Source organism: Odocoileus virginianus, chromosome 19 (assembly GCF_023699985.2).
Source record: "Odocoileus virginianus isolate 20LAN1187 ecotype Illinois chromosome 19, Ovbor_1.2, whole genome shotgun sequence".
NCBI lineage: Eukaryota > Metazoa > Chordata > Mammalia > Artiodactyla > Cervidae > Odocoileus > Odocoileus virginianus.
Genome location: NC_069692.1, coordinates 38,866,401 through 38,882,299, shown reverse-complemented (window position 1 = coordinate 38,882,299; position 15,899 = coordinate 38,866,401).

Below are 15,899 nucleotides of genomic sequence, written 5' to 3'. Positions count from 1 at the left end.
CAACATGAATTTGGGCAAACTTTAGGAGATGGTGAGGACAGGAAGCCTGACGGGCTGCAGTCCCATGGGGTGGCAAAGAGTCAGATACTGGACATGACTAGGCAACTGAACAAAAACAATCTTTCTTTTAATGTCCATAGGATCTCTAGTGATGTCTCTGCTTTCATTTCAGATACTGTACTTTTTATTCTCTCTTATTTTCTTAGCCTGCTAGAGGTTTTATTTTTTGTTTGTTTGTTTCTTAATTTTTTATTAATCTTTTCAAAGAACCAGATTTCAGTTTCATTGATTTTCTCTTACTTTCATTTAATTAAAAATATTTAAAAATTTCCCTTGATAATGTTTTCTTTAACACATGTGTTATTTAGAAATGTGTTGTTTAATCTCCACTTACTTGGGGATTTTACAGTTATCTTTCTATCATTGATTTCTGGTTTATCCCCACTGTGGTCTGAGACCAGATACTGTATCAACTCTAGTCTTTCAAATTTGTTAAAACTGTTTTATGACCCAGAACATGGTATATCTTGGTGAATGTTCCATACGAAAAGAAGGTGTATTCTGGGGTTGTTGGTTGAAGCAGTATATAGATGTCAATTATATCCAGCTAATTAATGGAGTCCCTGAATTCAGCTGAGTCCATACTGATTTTTTTTTCTTGCTGGATCTTTCATTTCTTATAAATTAGTATTTTTTTAACCCTCAAAATTCACACATCTCACCAGATTATGACTAACTAGACCCTTCCTCCTTTCCTCTTTCCTTCCTTCCTACCATCCTTCCTCACCTTTGTCTCTTTCTTTCTATTTTTATAATTTGTCCAATATTGATGGGACATTTTTAATCATCAGAATTGCTCTTTAATTGAGGCAAGTTTGTTGATATTACAAAAATCTACACAAAACATTTTTCATTAAAATGACACATTGGATTGAAAGTTCAACATTGTAAAGATGCCATTCATACCAAATTAATTTGTTTTCAACTTATCATTGCATAGAAATACTTTATTTTGTGAGTATTACTTGTTCATTAATTTTTCTTCTCTGCTCTCACTTATGTTCTAATTTATGTGGTGTCTGTCATTTTATAGAAGTTTTAAATATTTTGTAGGCAAAACTGCTATTGATTTCTAATTTTTTCCTTCCTAGGGAAGCTATTTGTTTATCAATACTTTGTCAATATAGAATACTCCCCTACAGTCCTCCTAGAAATTCATTTATTTTCCTTTTTATTTCATGTTTCAGTCTATCTGGAAACTGCTTGTGTGTGTGTACATCTGTGTGTCTTAGATTTATAACCTACACAATAAAATATATCTTTCCTCAATGATTTCAAAGATCATGCTCATGATAAGGAAAACTTGTATATGCACATAAATTCTATTTCATACTTCTGTTCTGTTTCACTAACCTATTTTCCTATTGCTCTGTATACACTACAATGTTTTGCTGGTTTTGCTTTATAGTATGATTTGATATTTTCCAGACCACTAATTCTCAATATTAAGTTGCTCCATATCATTAGGGAATATTGGGAGGTGTGAGGGTATTTTATGGTGTCACAATGACTGATGGTGTGCCACTAGCAGTTACTAAGTGAAGGCCAGAGATGTTAGCATATTTCAATAAATGAAAGAATCCTATCCTACAAAGAAATACTTCAACTAATATGTTAGCAATATTTTTAATTGAGAAAATTTATTTAAGAAAAAAAGCAAAAATAAAGCAAAGCAAACAGCAACAACAAACAAATGAAAAACAATTTAGAATCAGTTGGACAAGTTAAAATGACAAAATGAATTTGACTTAAAAAAATATTAACTGACTTAGAGGAGAATTAGCAAGAAAAATTAAGAACTAGGATAGAAACTTCACATTCAGGAACATATTTCATGTCTTTAGAACATTGTATTTTTCTCTCCACTTAAGTTTTATGCGTCCTTGTCAGATAAATCCATAGAAATCTTGAAGGGTTTTGCTACCATTGTGAGTGGAACTTGTCCTTTATTTTATAAGCTATGTTTATATTATATATTTTCATTGTATTTTCTAGTAGTTGTATCTTGTGCATATGAATGGGAAGCCATCAATTTTACTTTATTGATATACACAATTACCTTTTAGAACTATTTTATTAGGCCTAATTTAAAGAATTTGTTTGTTCCATTAATTCCCTTGTGTCTTTTGCAAGAGTAAATTTTTCCTACTATTGTAATATCTTTTACATGTATTGCTTTGTATAATTATATCACCTAGGAACTCAAGAAATAGTAATAGTGGCATCTTGCTTCTCATTAAAATGGTACTGCTATTAATATTTTAGCATCAAATATACTGTTGGCTCTGTTCCTATTAGATATGTGTAAGCAAATTTTCTTTCTATTTCCAGCATATTAAAAATTTTTATAAAGAAAATTCCATCTGAAGACAAGGTACAGCTCAGAAAAAAGGATCCATTTAAATATTATGACTTGATTGTTCAATATAAGATGAAAAGTGAAAGACATCTAATTGACCAGTTCTGATAGTAATTTTGAAATTAACTAGTAGCAATTGTCTACATGCTCTCACTTCTTTTTATTTACATATTTGTATTTATTTTCTTCAAACTTAAAGAAGTTTTATCTCTCTGCTACTACTACTAGTTAACTAACATGCAAAAGTGCATGTTTTATTCTAGGTACCACTATATCTGTTTTGTGTGTGTTGCTCATTTTTTCCTCACAACATCCTCATGAGGTAGATATTATTATCTTCATTTTAGAGATAATGAAGCAGTTACAGGAAGGATAAGTGACTTTCTCAAGGTCATACAACTGATAATTGAGCATAATGGAAGATATTAAATGAAGATGGCACATTAATCAAATGTCTCTTAATATCCCTTCCCTCTTAATATCAAATAATGAATGCCTCTATTACATTCTTATGTATCACCAACAGAGACAGGCTTTAGTTTCTCTTCTGCTTGATCTGCATTCTTTTTCTTGCTTACCAGTGATCTAAACTGGATTTACGCCCTTTGAATTTGTCATCTGTCACTTTCTGGTGTGGGTAACAGTGGTAGTGTCCTGCAGCAGACATACTAAGACACCAGTGGTACATTAGGGGCATCCAAACAGATGCATTTCTTCAACATCATCTTGGCTGCAGTTCCTCCCACAAAGCTTCTGTTGTTTTCTGCCCATTTTCCTAGCAGGTCTTCCATCCTGCCAGCTAATTGTGTGAGCTATCCAACATTCTTTCAACAAATTAATTTTCTCCTTTTATTAGCTAGGGCTTTTTTGCTGCTCGCAATCAAGATCCATAACCAAGAGAGAAATTGTTACCAAGGAATATGGTGCATTGATAGATAGCTGCAGGGGAATATGGGGACCATCAATTGTTTCCAGGCATAGCTAGATCAGAAACTCGTCAAAACCTTGCTTAAATGCCAATATGAGAATTCTTCAGCAGTGAAAAAGTTAATCAAATCATTGCTTGTGGTCACCTAGCATCAATTGCATAGGACAGGCATGACTTATGTGAATTGAGTTGCTCTTACCACAGAACAGTAGGATGTACATGAGGAATTTACAGACTTAGAAAAGGGGCAGCTGCTTCAAACATCAACGGACAGCTTAAAGAAAGAGAATGACAAGTTAAAATCCTTGAATTCTAGGTTCATAGCACTGACTGAAATCCAGGGAGTTTCTAGGATCAAGATAAAAGAATCTCTCATCTTTTGTTGTTGCAGGAACTGAGCTGGGTAAAAAATAAATGTGGTCTTCGAGATAGTAAAATTAAGACTATCGGTCGAATTCACAGCTTTATTTCTCTCTCATGTGAAAATTAAAGAACTGGTAGAAACAATATGTTGGCAGTCCAAACACTAACTCCCACTGATAGTCCATTGAAACTGAAGAACATTCAAACATCCTCCTGCCTTTCCCTAAAGACACCTATAGCCACTTACCATGGTAAAGTTTCCCTGATGAAAGGGAAATGCTTAAATGAGCTTTAAGCATGTATTAACTCTTTGTACCTATTGGAGGATATTCTTTCTTTATGGTTGTCAGGGCCACTTGTGAATCTCCTGGTACAAAAAAATGCCATAGGAAGTCCAATTTTCTTGGTTGCTATCATGTAGACTTTTACAACTGTTTCACATTGCCTTCAACAAGGATCTGTCAGAATTTATAGGTAGTGGCTGCTAGTTTTCTTAAATAATAAGGAATCTAAAAGAATATGTATTTTGGAGGGGTAAGAGAAGCAGGGATGAAGTTTTTTGAAATGGGCTTGGAACATGAAGAATATCCATGCTACATGATCAAAGGACGTCTTCACTCATAATAATTAGGCATACAAGACAACATAACCTCTCAATGTCAGTTATTTCTCTTCTATAACATCTTCAGAACTTACCTAATGAATTATGCGGCTATGGTGAACACTTTGGATGCCATTCACAAGTACAGCAATACAGAATCCCCTTTACCAGTATATGAAGACATTTATCCAAAAGTAGTATGTCTGAACCTGTAATATTGTACAATAATATATTTGAGTATCAGTTGATGATTTTTTTATTTTACTTCTTTTGTCATGGAGAGTTCCTGTGATGTGGATTAGTTACCATACTTATTCTGGTTGTGGATTTAGATTTGATTTCTGCATTCATCATGCCTCAAGACAGTATTTTCATGAGTGTTTTATTCAACAGAATACTTCGTTCAACATGATGACATTGCTCATAATTTTTTTCCAAACAAGGAGCTCAATTTCTCATAAAAGAACTAAGACCTTAGGTTACTTTAGTCTTATCATGTACATTATTAAAGAATCAATTATGGCATCAGATCATAGGATGGTATCTATGATTTGAAACACTGACCAATATATGTCGCTATTTCTTTCATAGTAAGTATATATAGGTTCCCAAACAAAGGAATAGGGCTTATCTGATGGCTTAGCAGATAAAGAACCCACATGCAATGCAGGAGAACCAGAGATTCAGGTTTGATCCCTGGGTCAGGAAGATACCCTGGAGAAGGAAATAGCAACCCACTCTAGTATTCTTGCCTGGGAAACCTCCTGACCAGAGGAGCCTGGTGGCCTACAGCCCAAAGGGTTGCAAAGATTTAGGTATGACTGAGTGGCTAGCACACAAACACAAAACAAAAGAATAAAATTGCAATTATTACAGAATCTCTCACAATGAAACCTAATCAACCAGCGACGTTCTTAGAAAAACTCTCATCCCTGAGATTGGGAACTACTAGTTTAGACATTAGTAATAGCCATGGGAAAAATGTTCTACCAGGAGATTCAGCAACGGTTACATGAAAGTAAACGACATCATCTAGACCATTCATAGTCTCATGAAACTCAGAAAGCAGGCAAAAACAGGGGTTACTCTCTTGAATGGGGTTATTAGATTCTGGAAATCAAGAGAAAAGAGAATAGTGATGCATCAAGGAGGGTAGGTTTCTAATGGTCTCTGAGGAATTTTCATACGATCATATCTACTTGTAAAAGATTGAGACTCTGTATAGACAGGACTCGTAAACAGTCAGACACGACTGAAGAGCTCAGCACAGCACAGCACACAGAAGAGCTTAGAACTCCTGGGAATAAAGGGTTGATCACCTCACTGGCTCAACAAGTGCCAATGGCAAAGGAAATACACAGTTTAGAGAAAAATAAAAACTTTTTTGTTGTTGTTTATTTTTCATTTCCATATATGAGAGACCATGTGATATTTGCCTTTCTATGTCCTTCACTTAGCATAATGGTCTTAAGATACATCCATGATATCCCAAACAACGGAGTTCTTCCTTATTATGGCTGAATAGTATTCCATTGTATACATATACCACAATTCTTTAACTGTTCATCCACGGATGAACACTTAGGTTATTTCCATATATTGGATACTGTAAATAATGCTGTAATGAACATGAGGGGGCATATATATCTTTAAATTTGTGCTTTTGATTTATTTGGATAAATACCCAGAAGAGGAATTGTTGGATCATACGGTCAGTTCAGTCAGTTGAGTTGCTCAGTCGTGTCAGACTCTTTGCGACCCCATGAATCACAGCAAGCCAGTCCTCCCTGTCCATAACCAACTCCCGGAGTTTACTCAAACTCATGTCCGTCGAGTGGGTGATGCCATCCAGCCATCTCATACGGTAGTTTCATTTTAATTTTTTAAGAAACCTCCATATTGTTTTCCACAGTGGCTGTACTAACTTAATCCCATGAACAGTGCCCAAGGGTTCCCTTTTCTCCACATCCTCAACACTTCTGATTTCTTATATTTTTTATAATAGCCATTCTAAAACGTGTGAAGTGATATCTTGTGCTTTTGCTTTGCATTTCCATAATGCATAATAATTTTGAGCATCTTTTCATGTACTTGTTGCCATTTGTATGCTTCTATAGAAAAATATTTATTCAGATTTTCTGCCCCTATTTTAACTGAATAGTTATTTTTTTTCTATTCAGTTGTATGAGTTATTTGTAAGATTTGGATATTAGCTTATTATCAAATATATGGTTATATATGCAGGGTTTCCCTGGTACCTCAGTTGGTAAAGAATCTGCCTGCAATGCAGGATACTCCGGTTTGATTCCTGGGTCAGGGAGACCCACTGGAGAAGGGATAGGCTACCCACTCCAGTATTCTTGGGCTTCCCTTGTGGCTCCACTGGTAAGGAGACCTGGGTTTGATCCCTGGGCTGGGGAGATCTGGAGAAGGGAAAGTCTACCCACTCTAGTATCCTGACCTGAAGAATTCCATGGACAGTATAGCTATATATGTATATAATAGGTAACATTTTGCAAATATTTTCTCTCATTCAGTATATTGCCTTTTCATTTGGTTGATGGTTTCCTTTGCTGTGCAGAAGATTTTTTAGTTTGATGTAGTTTCACTTGTTTATTTCTGTTTTTGTTGGTTTTGCATTTAATATCAGATTCAAAAGCTTATTACTGAGACCTCTGTCAAGGGGCTTACTGCCTATGTTTCTTTTCCAGGAGTTTAATGGTTTCAGATATTATATCCAAGTCATTAGCACATTTTGAGTTAATTTTTGTTGTGATCCAATTTCATTCTTTTGCATGTGGCTGTCTACTTTTTCCAACAACAACAACAAAAAGAGACTGTTCTTTTCTTATTGCAGTTTTGGTTCCTTTGTCATAAATTAATTGACCATATAAGTATGGATTTATTTCTAGGCTTGCTATTCTGTTACTTTGGTCTATGTGTCAGTTTTCAATGCTAATACCATACTGTTTTGATTAGTATACTTTTGCAATACAGTTTGAAACTAGGGACCGTGATGCAATTTTGTTCCTTTTTTCTCCCCCTCAAGATTGCTTTGGCTACTTCTACTTGGTTTTGCATTTGTACAAATTTGTATATGGTTCCATACAAAGTTAAGATTGTGTCTCCTATTTCTTTGAAAAATACCACTGAAATTTTGATAGAATTTACATTGAATCTATACATTGCTTTGGATAATATGTGAATTATAACTAATTCTCCTAATGAATGAGCACAGAAGATCTTTTCATTTATCTGTGTATTCTTCAATTTCTTTCATTAATGTCTTGTAGTTCTCAGTATATAGGGCTTTATTTATTTATTTTTTAATGTCTTGAGTTTCATTTGGTTCTCACCATGAACGAAGACCTTCCAAATGAGAACACGACTGAAGCAACTTAGCATGCATACATGTATGCAGCATAAACACATGCATGGAGCAAGCATGCACTAGGCACTGTAATTATTACCACTTTGCAGTTAATTTTAAAAACACTGACAAAAGTTTGTTTATCCATGGAGTATTTGAATATACAGGTGTTTAAATTACTTGGTTAAAATTTTTAAGGTATTAAATTAAATTAAAGGACACTTGCTTCTTGGAAGAAAAGCTATGACAAACCTATACACTGTATTAAAAAGCAGAGACATCATTTTGCTAACTCTGCATTGTCAAAAATTATGGTTTTTCCAGTAGTCACGTACAGATGTGAGAGCTGGACCATAAAGAAATCTAAGCACTGAAGGATTGGTGCTTTTCTACTGTGTGCTGGAGAAGACTCTTGAGAATAGTTGGAATGCAAGGAGATCAAACCAGTCCATTCTAAAGGAAATCAACCCTGAATATTCATCGGAAGGACTGATGCTGAAGCTGAAGCTCCAATACGTTGGCCACCTGATGTGAAGAGCTGACTCACTGGGAAAGACCCTGATGCTGGGAAAGATTGTGGGCAGAAAGAGTGCAACAGAGGATGAGATGGTTGGATGGCATCACCAGCTCGATGGATGTGAGTTTGAGCAAACTCTAGGAGACAGTGAAGGACAGGGAAGCCTGGCTTGATGCAGTCTGTGTGTTCCAAAGAGCCAGAAATGACTAAGCGAGTGAACAAAAACATTACACTCTTTTAGATGCAATTATAAATGGGATTGTTTGCTTAATTCTCTTTATGATAATTTGTTATCAGTGTATGGAAATGCAACATATTTTTGTGCATCAATTTTGTGTTCTATAACTTTACTGAATTTGTTTATTAGTTGTAACAGATTTTTGATGAATCTTCAACTTTCCCTATATATAATCTCATGCCACTGGCAAGCAGTTGCAGTTTACTTCTTCCTTCTCAATTTGGTGTCTATATTTATTTTTCTTGCCTAATACAAATGCCACTCCAAAAGTCCCATATTATTACTTTTATCATGGCACTTCTTAAATAATATTATAATGGCTTTCTTTGTTATATTAAATGCCCTATTAGAAAGGAGATTAAAATTTACCTGCAGTTAAGACAGACTATTTGTTGTTGTTGTCTCAAAGAGTCAGACACGACTGAGTGACCTGAACTGAAGACAGATTATCCTCACACGGGGCCTTCAATACAATAAAAACTCTGAAACTGTGCTTTCGCTAGAGGAATGTAGTTTATTTTCTGCCTGTTACCTTATATCACTTTATTAACCCATTGCTTTTCAGTTCAAGCCGTCTCTTCTGCACTGTTCTGCGATGCTGGCTGGAAATCTGTCAGCTTTGCCAGCTGCCTCTCTGTGTTGGTCGGTAGGAAGCACAGGAGACAGCTATGAGGCTGGAGGAAGAGGGACTTGTTCCATCTTATTTGCTTGCTGTTGGCTTCCTGTCCCCATCAGCATCACCTTGGCCTCTTCTCACTTCTTCCCTTTGGAGGCACCAGTTTATTTCAGTGAAATGTTGAACTGAGTTTTCAGCTTTTCAAAACGTGCTGGACCAACTTGGTGTGTACCTGCAGAAACTCCAGCACCTTCCGATGTTGTTCAGTATCCCTCTTCATGGGACTGGATCCTAGTCCAGTGAGATTTCTTCTCTAAGCTAAGAGATTCCAGTTTCGGTCAAGCAGTGGTCCCTTCTCTGAGTTCTGAGCTTCAGCTCTGTCGGGCGCCCACTCCAATTTTGTACACTCGCACTCCTTCCAAAGCCCTAGGATGGTAGCTGCAGTCTTCTATAACCATTTAATTTGTCTTTTTGCCTTTTTCATTCTTCAAAACCTACTAATAATTACTTATATATTCTGTTAGATTAATTTGATTTTGTCTCCTGATTGGACCCTGACTGATACAAATTCCTTCCCAGGGCAACAGATGCAAAAGCATGCTTGATGGGAGCTTAAGCTTCTGTTGTAGCCTATTTAACACCCCAACTAGCTCTGACAAGAGCAACCTTCTGCATGTGTTTCTGTATGTGATATATGGACTCAGAAAACTAGAAAAATCCAGGTGCTTAAGCCAATTCAAATTGTGTCTCCAGTTTTCTCAAGCAAAAGATGTAATGAAGATGTTCATGTTTTACTCTTTTATTTTTGTATTGTTTGAATAATTTATAAGAAGTATCATGTATCAATCAAGGTTCTGTGGAAAACTACTTGTTTTTTGACTACTTGTTCAAACTGGGTAATTTGAGATAAATTTAATCATTTACAAAAGCTAGCCTATAAAGGTGTAAGGAAACCAAGAGAGATAATGCAGTTCCCCCAGGGCAAGTTACACAGAGAGATCTGTTACCACTCTTAGATCTGAAAAGACTAAAACCCATAGAGAGATCTACTGGTAAGTATCACATGCCAGGAGCTTCGACTTTTCGAAGCTGAGCTACACAGTCAACCTGCAGTGAAGGGGTTAGGGAATTAAGTCCCCTACCCACCACCTCTGATCTCCTGCCAGAGATCTCCATTAGCAGAAATCAACTGTAAACTTAAGGGCAAGGAGAGGTCAAAGAGGTCAGTTTCTTGGAGGTCTCGCAGGGTACAGAAAAGAAGACAGGGGACCTGGAGGAGGGGATGGGGGATACCTTGCACAATTGGGTCAACTACAAATGCAATGAAAATGTTTTTAATAAAGCCACATATTCAGGAAGAAATTCTCTTGAAAAAAATGAAAAGGTAAACTGAGGTCAGGGAAAATATACTTAGGGGTGGGAGGAGGAGAGGAACACATTCAGAAAACATTTCTGGAAGTATAGAAGTCAAATATCAAAGAAAAACACTGTCATCTGAAAACATGAAAGGAAATGGAAATATAAGTATTCTAACATTTTTTTTTTTAACAATAAATACAGATTTTTAGCCAACTCCCGTCTTGATTCTGGAAAGCATTTTAGTGCTAAGTAGCATAAAGAAACACTGAAACAGTTTGACAAATACTTCCACACATATATAACATGTGGATATATGTATGTTTAACACTTCAAAATATAATACGTGGTATGTTGCAGAGCATCTATAATTAATTAAGCTGTTTTCACAGCCCTCTAGAAGAATATTTTTTCCAGGATAGCTGACTGCATAATCTGAGCATGATTTATTTATAGACTACTAATGAAGACATATCTAATCATCATAATTAATTGATATTTTTGTGCTTTGAGGTTTAATCACAAAATCTTTCACACGCTGACTTGAAATTAACCTGGCTATGGGGCAAGCATTTAGGACAAACCTGGCTTGTTGTTTCTAACACACAGCTCTATCATATTCATCTACCTATTCAATATTTCTAGCTGCTCTTATATGATAACAGGACAGGCAGCCCATTTGGTCAATTCAGGTTTTAAAAATATTTTCTTGAAAGAATCAATAAAAAGAAACCAGAAGAATTATATTTGGCATAGCAGATAAAAGCTTGAGTTGTTTATGTTATTTATTGTGTTGTATTATTGTCAGAATTTTGATTATCTTTTTTAAAAAATTTTGATCATCTTGGTGTAAATGAAGACTTTTAAAGAAGCTTATCCTTGTTGGATAAAAATATACATTTCCCTCTTCATATTTACTTGTCAATTTTCCTTTCTCTTTTACGTATATGAAAAGTAATTCAGACATATCATTAAAAGATAGCTTAGGATAATTTTGTCCATTTTGTTATAATTATTGAGAGTTTCTGAGGAAGACTCTCAGAGTACTTTCTTTCAAATTTGGATACTGAAATCAGAAGAAATTACACAAACAATAAATATTCATAGCAAGCGCTTCTTTCATCAAGTGTCTAAAAGTCAGGTTTAGGACACGGATTATAGTTTCAGAATTAGACTGGTCCTTAACCTTTCATTCATAGGCAGCCCCATGTGGAATACCTGTCCTGGGGGAGTAGGGAAAACTCATGGTCTTTTTTGGCAGTTTTTTGGCTGAATCTATAAATTCCTTAGATCACTCCACCTCCCAGGGACGGGATGAGCAAAGAATTAGAGAGAAACCAGGGTTACACTTGCTGATCTTCTTTTCAAGGTGAGCTGGAAACAAAAGTTTTGGTTCTGTTAAAAAGAAACAGAGAAAAACAGTATTTTATATTTGCCAACAGCTTTATTCAGTTTACATTTGATTCTTTGAACATTTCAGGATTAAAATATTCTTAACATTTCTTTTTACATAGCTAGTATTAATTAATTGATCCATAATATAGTTACTATAAAAGGGGATAAACACTTGGGTATTAAGATTCCCACCTTTTGCTATTCATCCAGGAAAAGTGTGTATTAAAAGTTAGTTAACTATATTGTTTGTCTAATAGAGCAAGAATTGTAACCAGAGGATGAGCAGATGGCCAGTGTGGTTTTCCACAGTGAATCAGCGTCTTCAAAAGTAGCCAGGTGATGATGACAATAAGCAGATGATAGGGTATAGAAATGACTAAAAATAGCCAGGGTGGTCTCAATGACTTTAATAGGATCAACTATATGTTCTCAGGATATTCTGACGCAGGGCATCCTTCAGAGTGTTCAGAACTTGCCTTTATGCAGGCTGCAATGGTAATGGGTAATCTAAATATCTAGCCATAGTGGTGAAAACAGATGTGCCAACCTCATACTGCTTGGCTGTAAGAAAGACCATCAGCAGACGTTTCCAGCAGTCAGCACTTTCAAGAGCTTCCCAGAACAGCCCCCATCCAGTGGCTAAGTGAGGTGAAGGTAACAAGGCTGGGCCGTTTTGGCCCAAGGTTGGTCAGCTTTGATATTCTAACTTGCAAGATGGGTCCAGGCTTTGTCAGGTCTGCACCTCAACCTGATTTCTTTCTCTTCCTAGAGGAGTCAATAGCCCATAAATATCTTGAATCCCAAATTCAATGCTATTTACTTATTTCTACAAAACTTATAATAATTATTCATTTATATGAAGCCCTCCTCAGAAACCACTAGAATGACAGAAAAAAGTGAGTGCTCCAACAACAAAAAGAATCAAACAAAAGAGAGAGTGATTAATAAAACTGACATGAATTAATCTCATAAAATTGTTTGAAAATTCAAGTATTATGAAAATTTGAAGTAAATGGGGGCATATATTTCTAAATTAATGCACTTATGAATCTGTGAATACAATAAACATGGTAATATGAATTGTATAACTATAGTCAGCTTCAGCTGCTATAACAGAATATCACTGTGTGGCTTAAACTACAGACATTAATTTTTTATAGTTCTGGAGGCTGGGAAGTCCAATGTCAAAGAATCAGCTGATTTGATTCCTGGTGACGGCTTTGGTCTGCAGATGGCCTTTTCTTTGTATCTATACATGGCAAAGAGAGTGACTCTCTCTTTTTTCTTATAAAGCTACTGACCTCCTCATAAGGGCCCCACCCCTATGACTTCATTTAACCCTAATTAATTCCCCAGAGGTCTTATCTCCAAGTATTATTTCATTGAAGGTAAAAGATTTAATATATATGTTTTGGGGGGAGACATAATTCAGTCTGTAGCATTATTCACACAAAAGCACTTTGAGATGAGTAGAAAAACTACCTTCCCAGATTGTGAAGCAACTTTCAGACTTCAGTGGGCATATTCATAAGAATGCTGAACTGAAGGTGATCCAGGCTGAGTTCTAACTCGCAGGGCTGAATGCCTGCATGACTTGGTATGAGATGGAAATTGTGTACAACTTTGACCTTCTTCAGAAGTAGGATGAGGGTACCCAGAGATCTTTCCACTGAGTTACTGTGTATTTCTATATGAGATAAGTAATATGTAGTATCAAAACAATAATGGAACATCAAAAGTAAAATATTTAAATGACTTCATTTTAGAGGCTGATATGATACATGAACTAAGTTTTATTTTTAAAGTAATTATGACAGTGAAATACTGGTTAGAGAAAAGACCAACTTGAAGAAAATTTAGTGATTTGTAGAGAATTTGGGGGAACTACATCTGAAGCTTTCTACCACTTACTGTCTTATTAACCTTCCTGTGATCCTTGTTGGATATCAAATGTTCTTCCTCAAATGTTATATTTACTCTCTTTAAAATAGACTCTATGAGATTTTAAATTGTGTGTTTTGCATTCAATTTCTCAAACCACTTAAATTGAGTTGACTGGTTTCACAAGCAGTGCTGTCAAAACTGATGGGTAATTTGTGAAAGAACCAAAAGCAAGAAAACATACAAACATGTGTACTGTGAGACTGGGAAGAGAGAGATTAACAGGCTCTCATGATGATGTTAGAGCATTAGTTAATTATTACTCCCCAGAAGTTAATGATGACAATGATTGGCTCAAACTTGTTAGTGAGGGATGAAGAGAACACAAATAAACCCAGTAGTAATTTGTTTTACAAATGTCAGAAAATACCCTCTCCCTAGAATGTAACTATTTATTATCATGGATTGATAGATAACTCTTGGGGACTATGTCCAGTCAGCTTTAAACATTGAAAAGTTGTTTGAAAAGTTTGACATTGATTTGCACTACAAAGAAGATATTTTCTAATTGAACACTTTGCTAAATTTTGATTAAATATAAGCATACACTTTCTCCTACCACTTCCTTTACTCGTTAAACACTTATCATCCATCTTTACAAATTATGCAGAAGGCACAAGAATGTTTACAACTTAAAAATAATAAACTGTGCATAGAAGATACACAAGTTTAGCTAGCACAGGGAGAAAAAGGCCTTCTGCGCTTTATGCCATGTTTATTTATCCCAACTATAGAAGTAGAAATGATCCCCCAAACAGCTTGATAGATGATGGTTGAGGTAGCAAAAATAATTGTGGCTAATTGTGTTTATTCTGTTTCATGAATTTAATTGAGGATAAAGGTAGAATCTTCCTCTATAAAGATTCTGTGTTTTATTATATTTATAAAATCATAAAACAGCTATGTCATCCTCAATTTTCAAAAGTAATTATATTGTTTTTGAAACTGTCAGACCGTATTTCCTGACTGTGTATAATATAAATAGGTAAGCAATCCAATATGGTGACCTAAATGTTCCACGTTGAGCCGTCACAAAATGTGGTGGTTCTCTGGCTTCTCTTTGGAAAGTGCAGCAATTGCGTCTAACAACATGTTTGTCATTGGTGAGGCATCTATCGTGACAGCATTCAGAATACTAGAGATTTATATTCTACAAAGGGTCTCAGGAGCTTAACTTCAGCATTAGGGCTATGCACTGTACAAACTTTGATAAAAGTGATTTTTTTTCCCTCCCAACATAAAAGGAATAATTTAAATTCACTTTAAGAATTCCAAGCTTTGGTAGTCAGTTATCTTTTGTTCTCCAAGTTTGCAACTCATGATATTTAAACAAAACTTCAGTCTGGTGGATAAACTGGCTTAGGTTTTTTACTTCACTGACTGATCAGTTTGAAAACTGTCAATTAATTAGTTTGCTTCCACCTCCCCTTCTTCAATTCCTGCCCCTGCCTAAGCTGTTATCACCGTAACCTATTAGCCTGGTTTTATGTATTAGCATAGCCTCAGATGAAGAAGCTTATCCAAATATATTTGCACTTTGATAAAGCATTTGTTCAACAGAAGGGACCATAAAAATACTTATCATATTTTTGATATGTATTAGTCAATAAAATCATTATTCACTGAAATGTAACTGGGTGCAGTCTTAGATGGGGTGCAAGCTCAAAAGCTTCCCTGGCGGCTCAGATGGTCAAGAATCCACCTGCAACGCGGGAGACCTGGGGTGGACGCCTGGGTTGGGAAGATCCCCTGGGGAGGAGGGCATGGCAACCCGGTCCAGTGTTCTTGCCTGGAGAATCCCCTTGGACAGAGGAGCTTGGTGGGCTGCAGTCCATGGGGTCGCAAAGAGTCGGACATGCCTGAGGACTAAGCACAAGCTCCAAAGGGAAAGCGAGCTGTCTCCCTGCTGCTGGTAGAGATACATCTAGATCCAGCACTATCTCTGTTGTAAGGATCCAGCACTATATCTGTTGTAAGGATCCAGCACTATCTCTGTCGTAAGGATGCCAAGAAGCAGACAGCTGGAGAAAGTCCTGATTCACAGCTGCTGCTTCACTTTCTGTAAGAGCAGAACTATGCTGATTAAGCCATGAGTATTTGAAGAGCTTTTTCCTTCTTCCTTTTTAAAAACAAATTTCTAGCCATCTGTAAGTCA